The following is a 16,995-nucleotide window of genomic DNA, read 5'->3' as shown; positions in this document are numbered from 1 at the left end:
AAGCGCACGGAGAGGATGCTTTTGGATTTGCAGTGATGCCGCATTCCTCTCTGTCTGCATGCTTGCTCGCTGTGTTGTTATTGTACACTGATTAGAAACACTGTCCTGTGGTTTGAGGCTTTTTCCTTCTTTTTTTCTTTTTTTTTTTTTTGTTTGAAACAGTGGTTTGAGCAGTTGGCAACTCCTCGCTTGAAACGTTCTCCTTCATGACAGTTATAAATTTGTATCAGGCTCTCTTCCTGGGTTTGTTCTGTTCATCTTTGCTGTAATTTATGTAAAACTAGATATTTTATTCTGACATATTTTGATGTTTGGGTAAAAGGTATTGCAAAATGGCCTTGAATAGTATTTATGGGGACAACTTGCAGCTGGACATCCCAGCAGCCTGAAGCCTACGGTGTTGAAGATGACCGCTGCAATTAGCAACCATCTCCTCTGCATTAATTCATATTGTACTTCTTTACCCAAGACTTTTCTTGTTGGGCTTTGCCCCCATGGGTTGCGTTGGGCTTTGCCCCCATGGGTTGCGTGCCATTTTTACGTTAGGCAGAAACGTTGGCTTTGTCAACTCTGTTTCTGTCAATAAGTCAAGACTTTTTGAGTCAAGACTTTTTGAGTCTCGTCTGCTTACCAACTGTTCTGCTGGATGACCTTGGAGGATCTAAATCAGGTTAATGGGTTAAAATGTTATACTGAAGTCCAGCGAGAAGGTAGGACTCCAACAAAGCAAAAGCACTGCCTCCTGTGTACCAGCAGTTGCCAGTGCCGTTACTTTCAGTTAAGCGAGTTCCTCCCAGCACGTACAGATTTTGTTTTACTCTGTTTTTCATGGGAGGATACAAGATGTGCGATAGCAGCACCTGCTCGAGCAGAGCTGTAGCCAGGAGCAGATAGACTGTTGTGAACTGAGCTCCCATTTCAAGCGGTGATCTGTTGTTTCTTGGTTTGTTGTCAGTGCCTGTCCTTGGGGTATTATAGGGATTATGGAATGAGCATGCTGTTCTGCAGGAAGACCCTGCAAAGCGTCACGTGCCATCAGGTTTTTCTAATCGTTCAGTTAATCACGGTGTATTGTTAAGAGGTTGTGTCTGACCTTGGCATTAACATTCGGGTACGGCCCCGTGTCCCTGGAGCTACTGATGTTTCTGAAATTAAGGAGAAACCTGGTTTTGAAGGTAAAAATCAACGCTCCTTTGTAGTCGCAACCCCTCCTTGCTGTGGCACCGATGACAAACGTGGGCTTGACTGTAGACCCCATGCGTCTGCAGCCCTGCGGGGAGAGCTGCCTGCCCGCTTTCGGTCTGTGTCTCCAGCGGTTGTCGAAATTTAAATGAGCAAAGACACCACATCCATAAATAATGCTTATATTTACCTCTGGCAGCTGCCTCTTATCTTCAGAGCCACGCTGGCTTGTCTGCCACAGAACTGCCTCCTGGAACCATTCATTTTTCCTTTTTTAGTAGCTGGATGGTATTTTAATGCAGTGTTTGAAACGACTGCGTAATTTGGTCTAGCGCTAAGGTTTAGAAGCTTTACGCTGTAGATAAACTTAGAAAAAAGGCTGCATGGACATGAAAGGCTTCAGCTGTGTTCAGGGGTCTAGGTTTGTTGTCCAAAACAACTGCTAACGTCTTTATCGGGAGTGAGATGGTAAATTAACAGAGCTAGCAGCAGTTAATGGATTTCCAGAGAAATCACGGTGTATCCATGCAGGGTGAGGGCAGTAGCTGGAAACATGCAGCCGATGCAGGAGAACTTCAATCAAATCTTTGTGGGGAACTTGGGGTTGATTAAAAATCTTTCTCTTGTTCCTACCTGTAATCTGAGCATCATTTCAGGCTGCTTCTGTGCAAGGAATTGCCCTTCTGGGCCATGTCTGTCTTCCTGCTTCTATCTAAATAATTCAAAGAATTCAGATTTTTTCCATTTCAGCTTCCTGCAAGGCTCCAAGGCCATTAGTTTATGCCTGGGCTAACACAGTCATACACCTCTCTCAAATCCATTCAACATCTTGACTGGTGGTTCTCACTCCCCCTTTGCATCGCGCCGGAGACGAGCCCCACGTCTGAGCTCCTCAACCATCCCCGCTTTGTTTTCATCCCATTCGTTCTGCTTCTCAGGCTGGCGTTTTCTGTGTTCTTCGTCAGATGAGGAAAAACTCGTTATCAAAGTAAATAGATCTGTTAGTGAATCCTCTTAGTTCTGTTGGCATTTCTTAAGCGAATGACTTTGCAAAAGGCTTTGTTTTAACATCTTTATATTTTTCAGCCATTTGTGACCAAGGACATTTTATCCCTAAGAGTTAGTTAATGAATTAATTCACACTTTCAGAAGAAGGCTGATGTGAAAATGCCCAACAGAAGGGAAATAAAAGATGCGAGACAATTTCTTGGGCAAGAAGTAACCTCATTTTCCCCTTCCTTTAAGTTCAGAAGACTGTTAGGAGCTGGTTGTTTGAGGTGATGAGTGTCACCATAAATATGTCTTGTATTTAACTTAATTGTAAGTGGAAAATTACTGTCTTAAAAACCAGAGGAATTGAAAGGGATTGGGTTGTACGTCCAGGGAGGTCCCTGCAAACAGAGGTTGCGGGGCACAAAAAAAAAAAAAGATATGTTATCTTTAATTGTACCCAAAATGCAATTGAATCTGTGAAATGCTTTTTATTCTGCATAAATACGTGCAGCTATAGGTCCATGGGAAATCAGTTAATGATTACTTATGCGAGTCAGGTCAGATTTGCCAACAGAAATATTCAATCTCCTGAAAATCTGCTAAGCGCATTAAAAAGCAGAGGGTAATAAGCATCGAACCCATGTTTTTAGTGTGACGGTAGAGCAGGAGATGACAGCCCAGGTCTTCTGTCTGCTGAGGGCTGTGCAGCCTTGCTCCATCCTTTCGTTGTCTCAGATGTTCGTCATCCCTGGGTCTGTGCCGGCTCAATTAGCTAACCTAGAGAAGGTCCTTGGAGCGGAAGGAGAGGTGGGTCTGTGTCCTTTCGCTACGTTTGGTAGAAGTCTAGTAAACACCAGCATTGCGAGGAGGGAACCTTTGCCCGGGAGTGGTGGGGCAGGCACATCTCTCCTTTTTTTTTTTTTTTTCTTTTTTTTTCTTCTTTTTTTCATATCATAATGTGCCGCTTCACCCTGACCTTCTTCACCTGGGTTGAATTTCTTGCCGATGAATACAAGGTACTCGACATGTTCATGAATAACCATCACAAGATGGTCATTTTGGACGATAAACTGCACCGCGTCAGTGGCTTAGGCTTGGGGAGAACGTTTAATTTCCAGCATGGTAACAGTTAATTGGCAGAGACGCATGTAGAGAAGCCTTGCGGAGCAGACCTTAATGAGGGGAAAAAAGTATTTCATTACGGCAAAGAGCAGAGCGATGTTTCATTAGCTTATGTACTGGTACTGCCTAATGCCTTTTTCAGACCATTATGAAGAAAAAAGGAATGGAGTTCCAGGGTAAAATGGCATAACATTACCTAAGATTTAAAAACAAAAACAAAACCAAGGAAAAGATCATAGTTGCAACTAATCACGAGCATTTAACAGACTGAAATTATTAGAGGAGAAAAAGTGGGAACGAGACAAAATAATTAATAGTGTGAAGAAAGTGGAATGAAAATTCTCAGTCCTGAAGTATGAGGACGAGGAATATTTAATGGAATAGAAAGTAGCAAAACTGCTGGAAGCACCTACTTATACCGAACCCCATTAGCTTAGGAGACTCATTGTCACCACAGGTTATTAGCATCAGGAGCTTAGCAGGATTCCTTTGAAGACCTGGTACGTTGATGAGCGTGTTCAGAATTAACAGAAAAATATTAATAGAATAAAACTGAAACCCCACAAAGTTTTTTAAGAGCCAAGCAAGCGTCTCTGCTTCAGAACACGAGGGCAACCTGTCAGTGTACAACTTCAAAAGAAACTTTTTCATGGGATTAGGTTTCTCATTTTTTCCTTTCAAAGTGCAAGGAACAGCTGTGCTTGGTGACAGAATATGGATTTGATGAGGCTAGTGGTTTTATAGGACTGGTGTCCTGCATGTATTTCTTCATGGGATCCAGCGTCCTTCCTTTATTAGGAAGACCAAGTCCATCAACATTGGGGCTTTTATTTTTTTAACAGGTTTCGATGAATTTTTTTTTTTTTTTTCCCCACAAGATGATTATATGCCCTAACATTTCCATGAAGCGTTGCTCGGGATTTGATGCTGAGATCTGGCTGAACAGAGGTCATGTCTATGAGGATCTTCCAAACCTGCAGAACTTCATGGTTGACAACGTACATCTGAACATCCTGGGAAGCCATGTCATGGTTATTCTTCTCCTCTGTGCCACCATGGAAGTTCTTGCATGTTTGCTGTGTTCATACTATTTATTTGGCACTAATGTCTGGAAAAAAGAGACTCTCAGATTTCAAGATTTCTGAGCAGAGTCCAAAATAAGGACTTTAAGAAGGGAAATGCTGACTTTCCATGCACTGCTCTGCGCGTAGTCAACCTTCCCTCTCCAACTGCGCTTTCTGGCATCAAATCCATTCTTGACTCTTTAAAAGATTCTTTTAATTGCATCTGATTACTGAAAAGACACTTTAATTTCACACAGTCCCTTTTGTTACTTAAATTTACGCTGAATTCATGTGAAAAGTTTTTTAAGAATGGAAGCGAACCATTCCTGGATTAGCAAATCAACTCTTCCCACACAGGATGTAATTTTGGTACTGTTGCTTGAAATATGGGATTTTTCTCTATAATCTCAATCTGAATAAATTTAGGTTGATATCTTCTGAGCCTATGGCTGTTTATCAACACTTGATGTAGGAGGAGGTGTAGAAGCTCCATGACTGGACAGGGTCTGTTGCACAGACTTTGCCTCTACAGCTGTAGCAGCCAAGGTGTGACGAGAAATAGTTTCTCTTTGAGGAAGCTTGCCAAAGAAACTTAAAAAAAAAAAAAAAAAAAAAGTCTGTAATGAGGGTGATGATACACTGGCAGAAGAAGTTTTTCCTCGATAGTGTCTTCTGCTTAGGAAGGCCCAACGGAAAGGCAGGATTTGGCTTATAAAAGCTCAAGTGCTGTTTTTGACGACGCGTTGGGCTTCGCGGTAGGAATGCTGGTACTTTGTGCCTGTGAAGCAGCGAGTGAATATCCCGAAATGTGGTCTACAGATTCCTCCTCGGGTCAGGTCACAGATCTACTACTTGTGCCGCTAAGTAACCTGTTTGTTTATTTATGTACTGGTTTCGCTGTGAAAGCATGGACTGAAGTCGATCTCAGTTCGTGCTTTTGATAGAACAAACTCTGAATGAACATAGGTGGAGGAAAACACTTTTTTGTTTCCAAAAAAGTGTTTGAAACCTTTGCTGACAGCAGACTTTTCAAATTTGGCTGCCTGGTGACTCTGTTCTTCTGCAGCTCTTTGTGGTGGGCTCATGATTGCTCTACGTGATCACCTTTCCATAGGCATGCTCCGTGCCATCCTTTCTTCCACAGGGAGAAGCGAGAACCATGGACTCGTTTTCTGGAAGAGTTTTATTTCAGGAAGAGAGAGGATTTTTTTGTTTCTGTTGTTACAGATGACATTTTCTAACCACGCTGTCCAAATCAGAAGGCTGAAGACTTTGACTTTTTAGGAAGATGGCACGTGTAACCACATGGCTCCACAGTTGAGACTTTGAGAAAATCGCTAACAAGATTTTTGTTGGTTTAGTTTGGTTTTGACTGTAACCTGGGTGCTTTTTTCTGAAAAGCGTGACTACAGCATATTAGAGATATTCAGCTACGATATGACGATAGTATAGATGGGGACTTGTAAAAAGGTCTCTAAAAATAAATAGCAGGCAAGGTCTTGGTGGGGATGATGGGTCACCCATCTGTCCTCTTCCAAGTCCTGCCTACCACCAGCTGAGATACAGTCGGTGGGTCTTTGACACCCACAGAAGACGTTCTTGTTTCAGATTTTCCACTTCATTTTCCCTGTTAACGTCCGTCTAACGACGGGAGGATGAGTAGGGAGGGGGAAGGTTGCAGGAGCGTGCTGACAGTTCCCATGGTATTCCTCAAGAGTCGTGTCAGCACGGGAACGGCGTGAGCCATTTCGGTGGGACCGTGTGCGAGATAGGGAGCGGCGTTAGGACGAGCGCGTTAACCCACAATGTAAAGAGTGCAATGACATTAAAAATGTTTTTAATGATAATTCTTTTTAAATAATTAATGGTTTATTTCCTTGAGTAGCAGGTAAACTAGTAACTCTGAAGGACTTTCTTGTCAACCTGATGGTCTATTGATGCAGGAAGATTGTCTCACTGGACAAACGCATTGATTAGACTTCTCCTGTTGTGGTTGGGATTTTTTTGGGGAAGGGTGTTGGCACGGTTTGCGAGAGCCCCTAAAAATACCTCTGAGTAATACAGGCTGGCAGGTTGGAGATGGACTTTGGTCCAAGGAAGGTGATCGTGAAGGTACTGGGAAAATGGTACTGGAGAAGAGAGCGCAAGAAGAATTACAAAAAAGGTGTTTGATACGTAAAGTTGGAAACTAACAACAAAAAAATCTCTCTGAATCTGAGAACTTTATAACTGATTTAGTGAAAAACTTCTGCAATGCCTTCTTGTTTCAATGTTGTCTTGGAGAGTGATTCGGTATTGTATTGTCATGACATTCCAGTCTATTTTTTTTTTTTGTCTTTGTAAAATCCAGCCATAAGTTCTGGAAAACATCATTGACACTTGCATCTCCTGGATAAAATCCATTGGCAGGACAACCCGCTGCCTTTCGGCTCTGGAGTGATAGTGGAAGGTTTGTGCCGGGACGTGGCAGAAGGGGGAAGGCAGGAGCCAGCAGTTGTGGGTAGTGCAAAGCTTAGGGGTTTGGGGTTTTTTATTTTGAAGGATATAGTTTGCAGGTACTTTTATAGGAATAAAACGTAGAAATGAGCCTTTGCAGGGAAGTTTATAGCATTTTTAAATGAACTTTTCCTTTTTGTAGTTAGACTCCTCTTGCATTTCTCACTCTTCTTCCAATGATCCTTTTAAAGATTTTTTTCCTCTTCTTTAATCCAACATAAAAAAAATCATAAAAAACCCCTTTTGCAGGCTGGAGTCAGCATGATGCATTAATGATTCGAGTTCTCTTAGGAAAAGCAAACATGAGAATGACAGGATTTTAATATGATGCTAAGATAAAATACGAGTATGGAAAATTACATCATACTTATCCAGCCCGAGTATGATATAATACTCCTTGATGCCAAGATAGGGATTAAGCTAGAGTCTGATATCCTGCAAGAGTACTTTCCTCTGGGTGTTAAGCCTCCGTTTAAAAAAAAAAAACAACCCAAAACAGCTAAGCCTGCCTGTCTCAGCCTGTGTCCCGTGACCCAAAGGGGAACCACAAAAGCTGCTTAATCTATCTCCCGCCGCAGGACACGGCTGTGAATGTAAACCAGACGCACGATGTATTCGGTCATAAATAGAAAGCGAGCCGAACAGCAGGAAACCGTAATTCTCCGTGCGCACACACGTGTGACTTGGGACCCAGTGAATAGGCTGAACCTGATGGGAGATGACACGCTAAAACCTGCGTTTGGACAAAAAGAGGGATTTAGACCTTGCCTAATTCCAGCAACTTACAGTTTTGCATCTTTTTTTTTTTTTTTCAAATCCAAAAACGTTGTCCCAATTTCGGTGGCGAGCCGTAGAGAGGACGCGATGCGCCGACAGGTTTTGTAATGCGGTGCTACTACATCACCATCCTCCTCGTTTTCTGCTCCTTCCCTAATTTAGCTCTGCTTCACAGCTACGTGTCTCTCCCTTCCTTAGATGTTACTCCACCTCAGGAGCGACAGACCCCACGAGCCATCCCTCGGCAGTTGTTCTCCTGTCTGTACAACTACAAACCCAAGCTGAAGCCACCTTACGGGTGGTGTTTTTTCAGCCCTCATGGAGCAGTAACAGGGGCAGAGATAAAAATTGGGTTTTAATAGTTTTTTAGTACATGCGGTAGCTACTTCTCTGAGACTAGCACTTGTTATTAGCTGGCAGCCCTAAGCCCCATTCAAATAAAAGTATGTTTTGAGTCTGTTTTATTTAATCGTGTAATTCATGATCTCTGCAGAGATGATCATCACCTAAATGCCCACGTGGGCTGTTTTCAATTGACTGCGCGTCCGTTCTTGTTCATTAGGCCCCTTTATGAGACACAAATCAAGTGTATTGGGAGAGCTCAAATTGCTCTTGGTTTTGCTTGTTCTAATCTCAGAGAAGTCTTACACCTAGCAGTGGTATAGCTCTTCACATTGGCTAAGCATTGCTAATACATAGGGTTTTTTAAAAAAAGAGGTAAATGTGGATTTTTGTAGAATAGGAACTGATTTATTTCATCATTTACTCATGCGTGCGGCATAATTTTGTTGACTAGACGCTTGGAGTCAAATAAGAAAACAAATACACTTTTTTCCTTCCCCCCACCCCCATTTGATAATTATATATATCACTTAAACTCACAGAAGTGATTGAAGGAGGGAGGCATCATCAGAAAATGCTAGGTAAATACCATGGGCAAAATTCAGTAGGTATTAAAATGTATTTTTTCCTCTGAGTCATCTCGGAATGAGACATTTGTGTTGCAGTAAGTACAAATGTAATTATGAAGCCAAATTTCACCTTAGAGAATAAATGGGGGAAAAATGGGAATGGCTGATAAGGATTTTAAAACAGCCATCAGATGATAACAAAAATCAAATCCTGTGTATGATCGTCAGATAATAGCTCACTGCATTATTTTTATGGCAGGATATTAGCAGGTTCTTGGGATTTAGTGCCAAATCCCCGTGAGCAGAAACGCCGGTTGATGCATTGAGTAACGCACTGAAAATCTATTCCACGTATTAAAAGAAAAGCAAACAAACAAACAAAGCCCCCATAGATCCACTAAAAATCTGTATATAGATTTGATTTATGGAGGGATTTCCTGAAGAGGAAGAATCCTAGTGCTGCTTTTTAATTTTTTTTCCCCTGAATATTTCATTGGAAGCACCTTTCATCCTTGTATAGAAATTATAGGAAGTCTATCAAAGGCCCTAAGGGAGAACGGGATATTTCCTTTCTTCCGGTGTTCATATCTTATTTCCTGAAGAGAAGAGGAATCTCCGTTTCTGTTATACACAAGCAGAGAACGTAGTGTTTTGTGGTGCCCGCCTTTACTTAAATAACTCCTATCTTTGTGTTTAACGTGGTCTTGCAAACTTCACACTCAGAAGGAAACGTTTCTTGGCATCCTGGAATTATTCTAGTTGATTTTTCTAAGTATTTGTTGATACGGGTCTGAAAGGAGTGCGTACGTTACGTGTTTTCTTCCTAGCGGGCAGGAAACGCCCTCACACGTGTGTGTTCATGGACGTGTTACGGAAGAGCTGTTGGGTCACTAGGAGAGGAAGAACTCATATGTAGTTTCTACGGCTGTATCGAGATCATTCTTATTTTAACAAAGTAATTTTTGGAGACTATCGCAAGTTCTTACTGGGAAGTTTGCAAGGAGAGTTGCTTGTAAAACCAGATTTTTGGGGAGTTTTGCGTTTGTAGGCAACACAGGCGCTTGCAATGGGTTTATCCAGTGGGAGCAAATAATGTCGATAATGTCCATCATGAGAAAAAACACACACACGGTCTCTAGGGCAAATGCTGAAAAACTGGAGAAAGGAAGGACCGTGACCAACAAAGCAACAAGTCTTCTTCTAGGCTAACGACAAGGCAACAAGTCATCCTTGTCTTCTAACAAGTCTTCTCTTCTAGAGCCAACGAGTTTTCCAGAGTTGTCCCTGAGAAATGGCCTTTAAGCATCCCGTTTTCAAGTACTCATAGCTTTTAGAAATTCTGGAGTGGGCGCACTGACCTCGCGCCCACGTCTATGTTATTCCCTGGTGAAAAACGGGGAGAGGATTTAACGGCGTTACGTTGACCAAAAGCTGATGGTGAAATAACATCATGTTGACCGACTGAATCATTCAGCGTGTCTTCATGGCTGTTTCATAGATTTGCATAATGCTGAAGAAATAGGATAAGGGCTGTACCCTGTCACAGTTAATAAACCCTACGAGGTTTTAATCCTCATTAGGGCTTTAATTCGGTTTGGTGCTTATGCTTACTCTCCAGTTGTACTTTTTAAGTCCACTTCTCATTAACTGAGTCTGTACTTAGGAAATGGGGTCCAAAAACCCATCTCTGGGCACGTGCACCCTTCATAAGCTGCATGTTTTACAATAGTGACCCAGACTAGATCGCTGCTCTCCAGTATGCATGCGTTAAAGGGCAATTTTTTTTTTCTGCACAAAACGGTCTTTGGGTTTTTCTGCCTCGCTTTTCTGTAGAGGAGCATGTGGTGCTTCCTACGCCCAGGAGGTAGCAGTGATGGAGCGATGCTCAGCATCCCTCCTGAGCAAACTCAGTGGCTGTTAAAATGTAATATTAATTGCTTTCTTGATGAACTGGTCATAAGAGCTGCCGGTACCCAAATATCCATCACCCGGCCTTTCTCTTCTGTTTGTCTGGGATCAGTCTATCTCGTCCTTTGCATTAGCGGTGAGGGAAGATGGGCAGATCTCTCAATGAGCTAAGATGCTTAAGGTCTTTAGAGGTCTGTAGCTGGCTCTTAAATACCTCTTGGGAATCATTTCTCACCCAGAATTGATCAGTGCATCAATATAATGTTCTTCCTAAGTGATAACAGAAGGGGTGAGCTTTGCTTTGCTTGCTTTCCGCATTATTCTAATTGTCTGAGTCTCCATGTCGAGTGATGCTCTGCGCAGAAATCGTTATTTATTTTACGCAGGCTTTTTTTAAACAACATGTTAGTGGAAGCGTTTATGTTGGTTACAAGAGTCCTTTATGCCGTGCTTTTGTTTGGGTCAAAAATGTTTAAAGCTGAATGTCAGAGGCTGGTTGCTGTTCCAGATAGGGTCTATGGTTGGTTGAGTTTGGACAGAGTTATTGGGGACAGGATCTGGCTTTTGCATTTCGATATCACTCTGGATCTCGCTGGAGATAGTGGGGTCTGCGCTCCAGAAAACGCTTGTCTTGGCTGCGAAAGTGTTTGATTAAAACCACGTTCCTTCCAGCAGTCTCTCGATGGCTTTTTCTTCAGCAGGATGCACGATAAACCGATGTTCTTTGCCTTTCAAAGCCCTTCAGCATTTGTTTCCACCCATCCTCTATTCTCCAGGCTTTATTTATTCCCCGTAGACTGAAAAACTTAAGAAATATTTGAGGTTTTTATTGTTAGACTTGAACTATTGCTCGCTCTTGCTCATCTGTTAGGTTAGTCAACAATTTAAACACCGAATCCAGTAAGGATCGCGGGCTGCACGCTGGGGAACAACTTCTCCCAGCAGATCATGAGAAGATATCTGTAAAAGGTTAACTGGGCATCTGCCAGGAGGGCAGATCACCACCGTGGCCTTCAGGATCTGCAGCGGCACTGGAGGGGGAGAAGCTGGAGTCATCAGAACGAAGACCAAGGGCTCTGTCCGGTGGTACGTGGGCATCTCTTCACCTTACAGAGTCATCTGTTGGTGTTAGAAGGAGCCGATGTCCAAGAGCAGGGCAGAGCTTGGTGTCTCTTCTCTACTGGGCTGCATCAAGAAGATGAAACCAAGAGCTGTGTTTGGTAAGGGTGCCTTAAATTAAACATCACTGAGCACCCAACCCATCTGGCCGTATAAATAAAAAGTGGACCAAGCTTGGTTGTGATGGACCATCTGTGTTCAGTTCCAGATGTTTTTTTTGGGATAGAACATTCCCCATTAGATTACGTGCTGGTACGTATATCTTAAATGCCAATGTTGCCCCTACATCAACAGCCTGTGTCTACTCAATACCGTATTGGGATCAAAGAGCTGGAGATTTCTCCTGGTTTTGGCTTCAGGACCAAGTCCAAAGTCTGGAAGATTTGTGACATTGCAATGCCAACGTGGACTTTGCACAAATACAAGCCTGAGTTTTACTATTTCTGGCAGCCCTGCATCTCCAGGAAGGTCCAGGGAGACATACAGGGGAAAGATCTGAGGTTTCAAAAGAAATTGGAAGAAGAGGGGTTTTTTCTAATGAGTTTTTCAGAGTCGGTATATCCAGTGCTCGAGATTTACAGCAAAGGGGCCCATCTGCTTGTGAAGCACTACGTTTGTGGCAGTCCAGTTTTTTTCGATATTTAAAGCCATAAAATTCAACTGGCAGCTTGGAGCATGAAATTGCTCCCTTAGAATTTTTTTTTTTTTTTTTTTTAGGAACAAATTGTGGCAGGGTGAGTAAAAAGTTGCTGGTTTAACTGGGGTTTTAGGAAGTGAAAATGATGGTTTAATCTTGGTTATCTAAGTTGTTGTGGTTTCTAAATGTGTAGCAAGGTGAAAGAAATAATCATTCTGACATTTATTAAAAACATGATTTTTTTTTTTTTTTCTCCTGAGACCTAATCCGGCTCTGTCCATCCAGGCTTTAACAGCAGCCAACAGAAGCAGTGCAAAAAAAAAAAAAAAAAGTCTATTAAAATACCACTCTTTTACATCATCCCATACAGCTCTTTTCTGGTTTTCGCTCTTCGTGAGTCATTGCTTCTGTGGGAGGAGGTAGTATGGGACTGTGTAATGCGAAGACGGTATTGTTAGAGCAAAGAAGCCTGTAAAATTACAGTTTCGTAATTAAAAGTTTCGTAATAAAATTAAAAATTTCGTAGGTGATAATTTTAAAAAATACCGGTTTGTGGAATTTGATTGCAACCAGGAGAGCTGTGCTTTAGGGGAAGGGAAGAAAATGTTAATTTTCTATATTTTTTTAAAGCAGACATGCAAATTAGAGTGTCAATGCCTTCCCCCCCCCCCCCCCCCCCCTTGATTCCCTGTTTTTTTCCATTTATAATTTTGGAGGGGCTTGGTTCTAACCCTTTTACTTTCCCTGGATTATCTGGGTACCAGTAAATATTTTGAATAATGCTGGCAGAAAAAGACCTTTACTCGGAGTTTCAAATCTCAGCCAAGTGCAGAGATTTGAAGGAGCAGGAGGAAGAAATCCCGACCCTGGGGTAGGGAGCAGGTAGGAACGGCAGCAGGCGGAAGATGCGCTCGTATGCGTTTAGAGAGTTTGTAATCTTAAGAATTAAGAATCTACTGAACTCGTACAAATGTGATTTACAGAGGCTTTTAATTTGAGCAAGTTTGGTTTTCTTAGATTATATCTTTTGCCGTCTCTAAAACACAGGCTGTCGCTGCCGAAAGTGTAAGTCCTTGCTCCAAAACACTTCAAAGAGAGATTTTAATTCTTAAGCCTGTCTTCCCCTCGTTCGTTTTGCCAGAAGATCTTTCCAAAAATACATCTGTTTTTAAGGTAGCCGGAATCCAATGCCCATCGTGAAAACTTTCAGGCCGATTAATTTGGCAATGCAATCTTATGAGGAACCCCAAATATCTGATATCAGGATCTTAGCAAAAGTTGGCCAACCTCAACAAGTGGCATTTCTAGCATATAATAAATGAAATATATGTATATCCTCGCTAGCCTGATGAGCAGGAAACCTATTGATTAAAACCTTGTCTTCGGCTTATTTCCTGAATCGCGGAGTTAAAGTGCGTTTGATCTGTCTCGTTTTCAAATCAGCGATATTTTTGCGTGTGTGCAAGATGTTGCGCTTGCTTTCATCCCCGAGAGATTTGTTTTGGCCTTGCAGGAGCTATTTTTATTTTGCTTTGTGAGCGAAATAAAAATGGTTTAATGATTGCCATGGTGTTCCAGATCTGCCTAAACGTCACGTAAGGCTTGTGGGAGAAACGAGAAGCTGTAGGTGACTACCTGAAGACAAGCCGTACGTAATACGTGCTATGTATTTCAGAGAATATTCACATTTAATATATGTAGGATAATAAATACAGGAAGTAATAAATATGGGAACAAATATTTAAGTGCTTATTTTAAATGTTCTGCTGCAAAGGATTGAATGTAAGCGCGTAGCACAATCCTTTCTTGAACAACAAGTCCGTAATCACAAGAAGAATATCCAGAATATTGCACGCCGGGTCGTGATGCGAACAGCAGGGACGGTTGGGCAGCCTTCATCCTGTCGCTCCTCCGCAGCTTTACTCAGTTGAACAGAGAAAAAAGCGAGATGTATTGAAAGGGATAAACTGCTGTACAGGGGGGTTTTTTAAAATTTATTTTTTTATTTCAAGGCTTTTCTGGACTAGTGGCGTTTTAAACCGCCTGCGTGGTGGCATATGGCAATACAAGATGAATGGCTGAAATTCAAAATAAAAGTGGGAAACTTGGTTTCAAAGTGGACTGTTCCAACAATTTGGGGGGAAATGTGAAATCATCCTCTTGAAATTACAGCAGCTCCTTAATTTAAAAAGAAATAGTATTCCCTGATAGTCCTCAGATTAGGTGGTTTGGTGTCTATTTAGGGTAGAAAAGGGCTTTATCTCTAATGTAATATCATCCAGGATCTATGGATCTATTCTTAAGAATATATACTTTATTGAAATGGAAAAAACCAAACCCCAACACTTGAGTCATATAAAATAGATTAATGTTTCTGCTGGTATTTTATAAATGGATGTTACCCAAAGGCAAAGCGCTGACTTCAACTCTTCAAGCCAATTAAAAATCTCTCAATTTAGAAAGTGGACGTTGGGTACCGCAGATGTTGGGTACCGCAGACTTCACCCCCAGTGCTGGTGGACATCACTCCATGCGAGCAGGTCCATCACGGTGTGGGGAGATGGGCTTGGTGAGAAGTTTTTGAGGTGACCCCATAGCACCCAGCAGCACTGGAGCAATTTGGGTGTCCGAAACCAGATTTCTTTGCTGCGTGCACGGTGGAAATCCTGCCAGGGGAAGACCACGCGTACCATGAGGCAAAGCGAGCATCCCAGTTTCAGCCCCGCTGCGTTTCATCATCCGGGGGAGCTGCGGGGCGAAGTGCCACCGCAAGTCCGCTATGACAGCGTGTTTGTTGAGGAATTATCTCGATTTGTCGGTACAACGGAGAGAAGAAATTGGCTTATAAGGTGCCAACAAATTTGCAAATGAGCTCCATGTGTACGTGTACTCCATCCCCCCTGTATTCTCTATACATTGCTTTGCCAGGAGTTTCCTACCAGCTCTCATGATACAGCCAGCGTTTCTAAAAATAAGTATTGAAGAATTTGGGATCTGAGCCGTCGATCACGTTTTTAGGTCCCAAGCGTAGGAAGGAGAGCAGCTCTTGGTGGGCTTCCCAGCTTGCCGTGTAGCCGAGCCCATCTCGTAAGAAGAGAGCGATGGCTTAGAGCCCACCCCGCGCATCCCTGGGCCAAGCTGGGCAATGCTGGGGTGGCGCAGGCTTACCGAAAAAAAAGAGGAAAATTCAGCAGTGAAGTCCTGCACATCCCCTATAACCTCTAATAAAAGGGGGAAGGAAAAATATTGCAATATAAACCTGTATTTGACTGCATAGAGGAAATGATGCCCTTGTTCCGCGGCTTTAAACAGAAATGGTTTTCAGTTTTAGTTGCACGCCTTTGTGCTGGAGCGGTTAATTGGGCTGGTTTGCGCTAGGACAAACGTTCCTGGGTCTTGGCCATCATCCTTCTCCAGAGACTGATTTTTCCGGTGGGACAGAGGCACTGTTTGTTTGCCAGCTTTATCCAATTAAATAAGCTGAGATAGAGCGCGGGGTTAGAGAATTGGTCTTGAAATTTTCTGTTCATCACTGAAATATCCCCCCCCCCCACACACACACGCATTTTGGGAAAATGTAAAAAAATAACAACAGGGAAAAAACCAAAACCCAACCCACGTTGCTTGTAATAAAACCAGCAAAAACCCTTCCCCAAAACCTTTTCTCCAGTAAAGGGAACATAAAAGAGTTACTGGAAGCTAGACCTGTTTGTGTTTCTAAATGCCAGCTGCTTTCCAACACTCGTTGGATAACTCAGACATTTCAGCAGCTCACGCTCCGTCTTTAAAAGCACTATTTTGGTCCACGCTACAACAAATCCTTTCAGTCCTTTTGCTTGTATATTGTCATGGTACGCTTGTTTTTGGTTCGTAGCAATGCTTTTTTTTCAGGCAAGTGAGTAATTCTTTGTTAATTATTGCAATATTTTGTAATTATCCTTGCAACGTGGCTTTACCGGATGGCGTTTTATCGCCACCGAGCAATGGTTAGCAGCGTACGGAGGCTTACGTACGCTGTGAAATTGCAAGTGTCGCATGTTGAGAGCAAAATGTTGGCAGAACAGCATGTGATCGTGCTAAAAGATGTTATCATAAAATATTCAAGGAAAAAAAAAAAGGTGGGAACAGGCTAATAGGAGATAAATGATGCTACGGGAGCTTTATTCTTGAGCTCTGGGCTGGTGAAATGTGATGATGTACCTTGAAGGGAGGGTCGGTGAGAAGGATTTCAAGGCGACGTGTGATAAGCCACCAATGAAATATTTACGCGTGAACCTTCTGTTCCCTCGTTTATTCTTCTGCAGTGTCTAAAATGAACCGAAATTTAACAGTGACGGATCATAAGACCTTTAGGTGATTAGTACCTACCAAAGCACTGCGAGACAACTCAAGGTAGTAATTTAAACCCAGGCAGAATCACAAGCAGCAAGAACGAAGATGTTAAACATGAATTATTGCTTTATGGATACGTACGGGGGTGCCCGTCCCAAAGCACCCGTGTTCAGGAAAGCGCAGCCTGGGTACCCTCCTCTGATCTTGGTTTTTTCATTCCTGTTGATCGAGCGAAATCTCTTTGCATCGTGGCCGAGAGCACCGTGGCGGGGATGGCGCTTCGGCGATATTGTTCCTCTTTCTAGGAGAGCTGTTGGAAGAGAAGGGAATCTGCGTGCCGTGATTTGTAGCTCCTGTTGGCAGTACCTGGGAAACTTCAAGTTTTCCATAATGTTTGCGGATTTACTATAGGGGTTTGTAACACTTCTGCTGGTACCAGGTGCTGCCTGCCCTG

At 42.6% G+C, this 16,995-nt stretch overlaps 1 protein-coding gene across 3 annotated transcripts in view; it reads left to right on the top strand.

Moving 5' to 3' along the window:
* Positions 1–16,995, top strand: part of MYO9A (myosin IXA) — a 181,283-nt gene that overhangs the window by 90,981 nt on the left and 73,307 nt on the right. The window lies entirely within an intron of this gene.

The sequence above is a fragment of the Grus americana genome, chromosome 10, assembly GCF_028858705.1.
Source record: "Grus americana isolate bGruAme1 chromosome 10, bGruAme1.mat, whole genome shotgun sequence".
Taxonomy (NCBI): domain Eukaryota; kingdom Metazoa; phylum Chordata; class Aves; order Gruiformes; family Gruidae; genus Grus; species Grus americana.
Note: the sequence above shows the minus strand (reverse complement) of the source record. Positions and strands in the feature narration are given on the sequence as shown.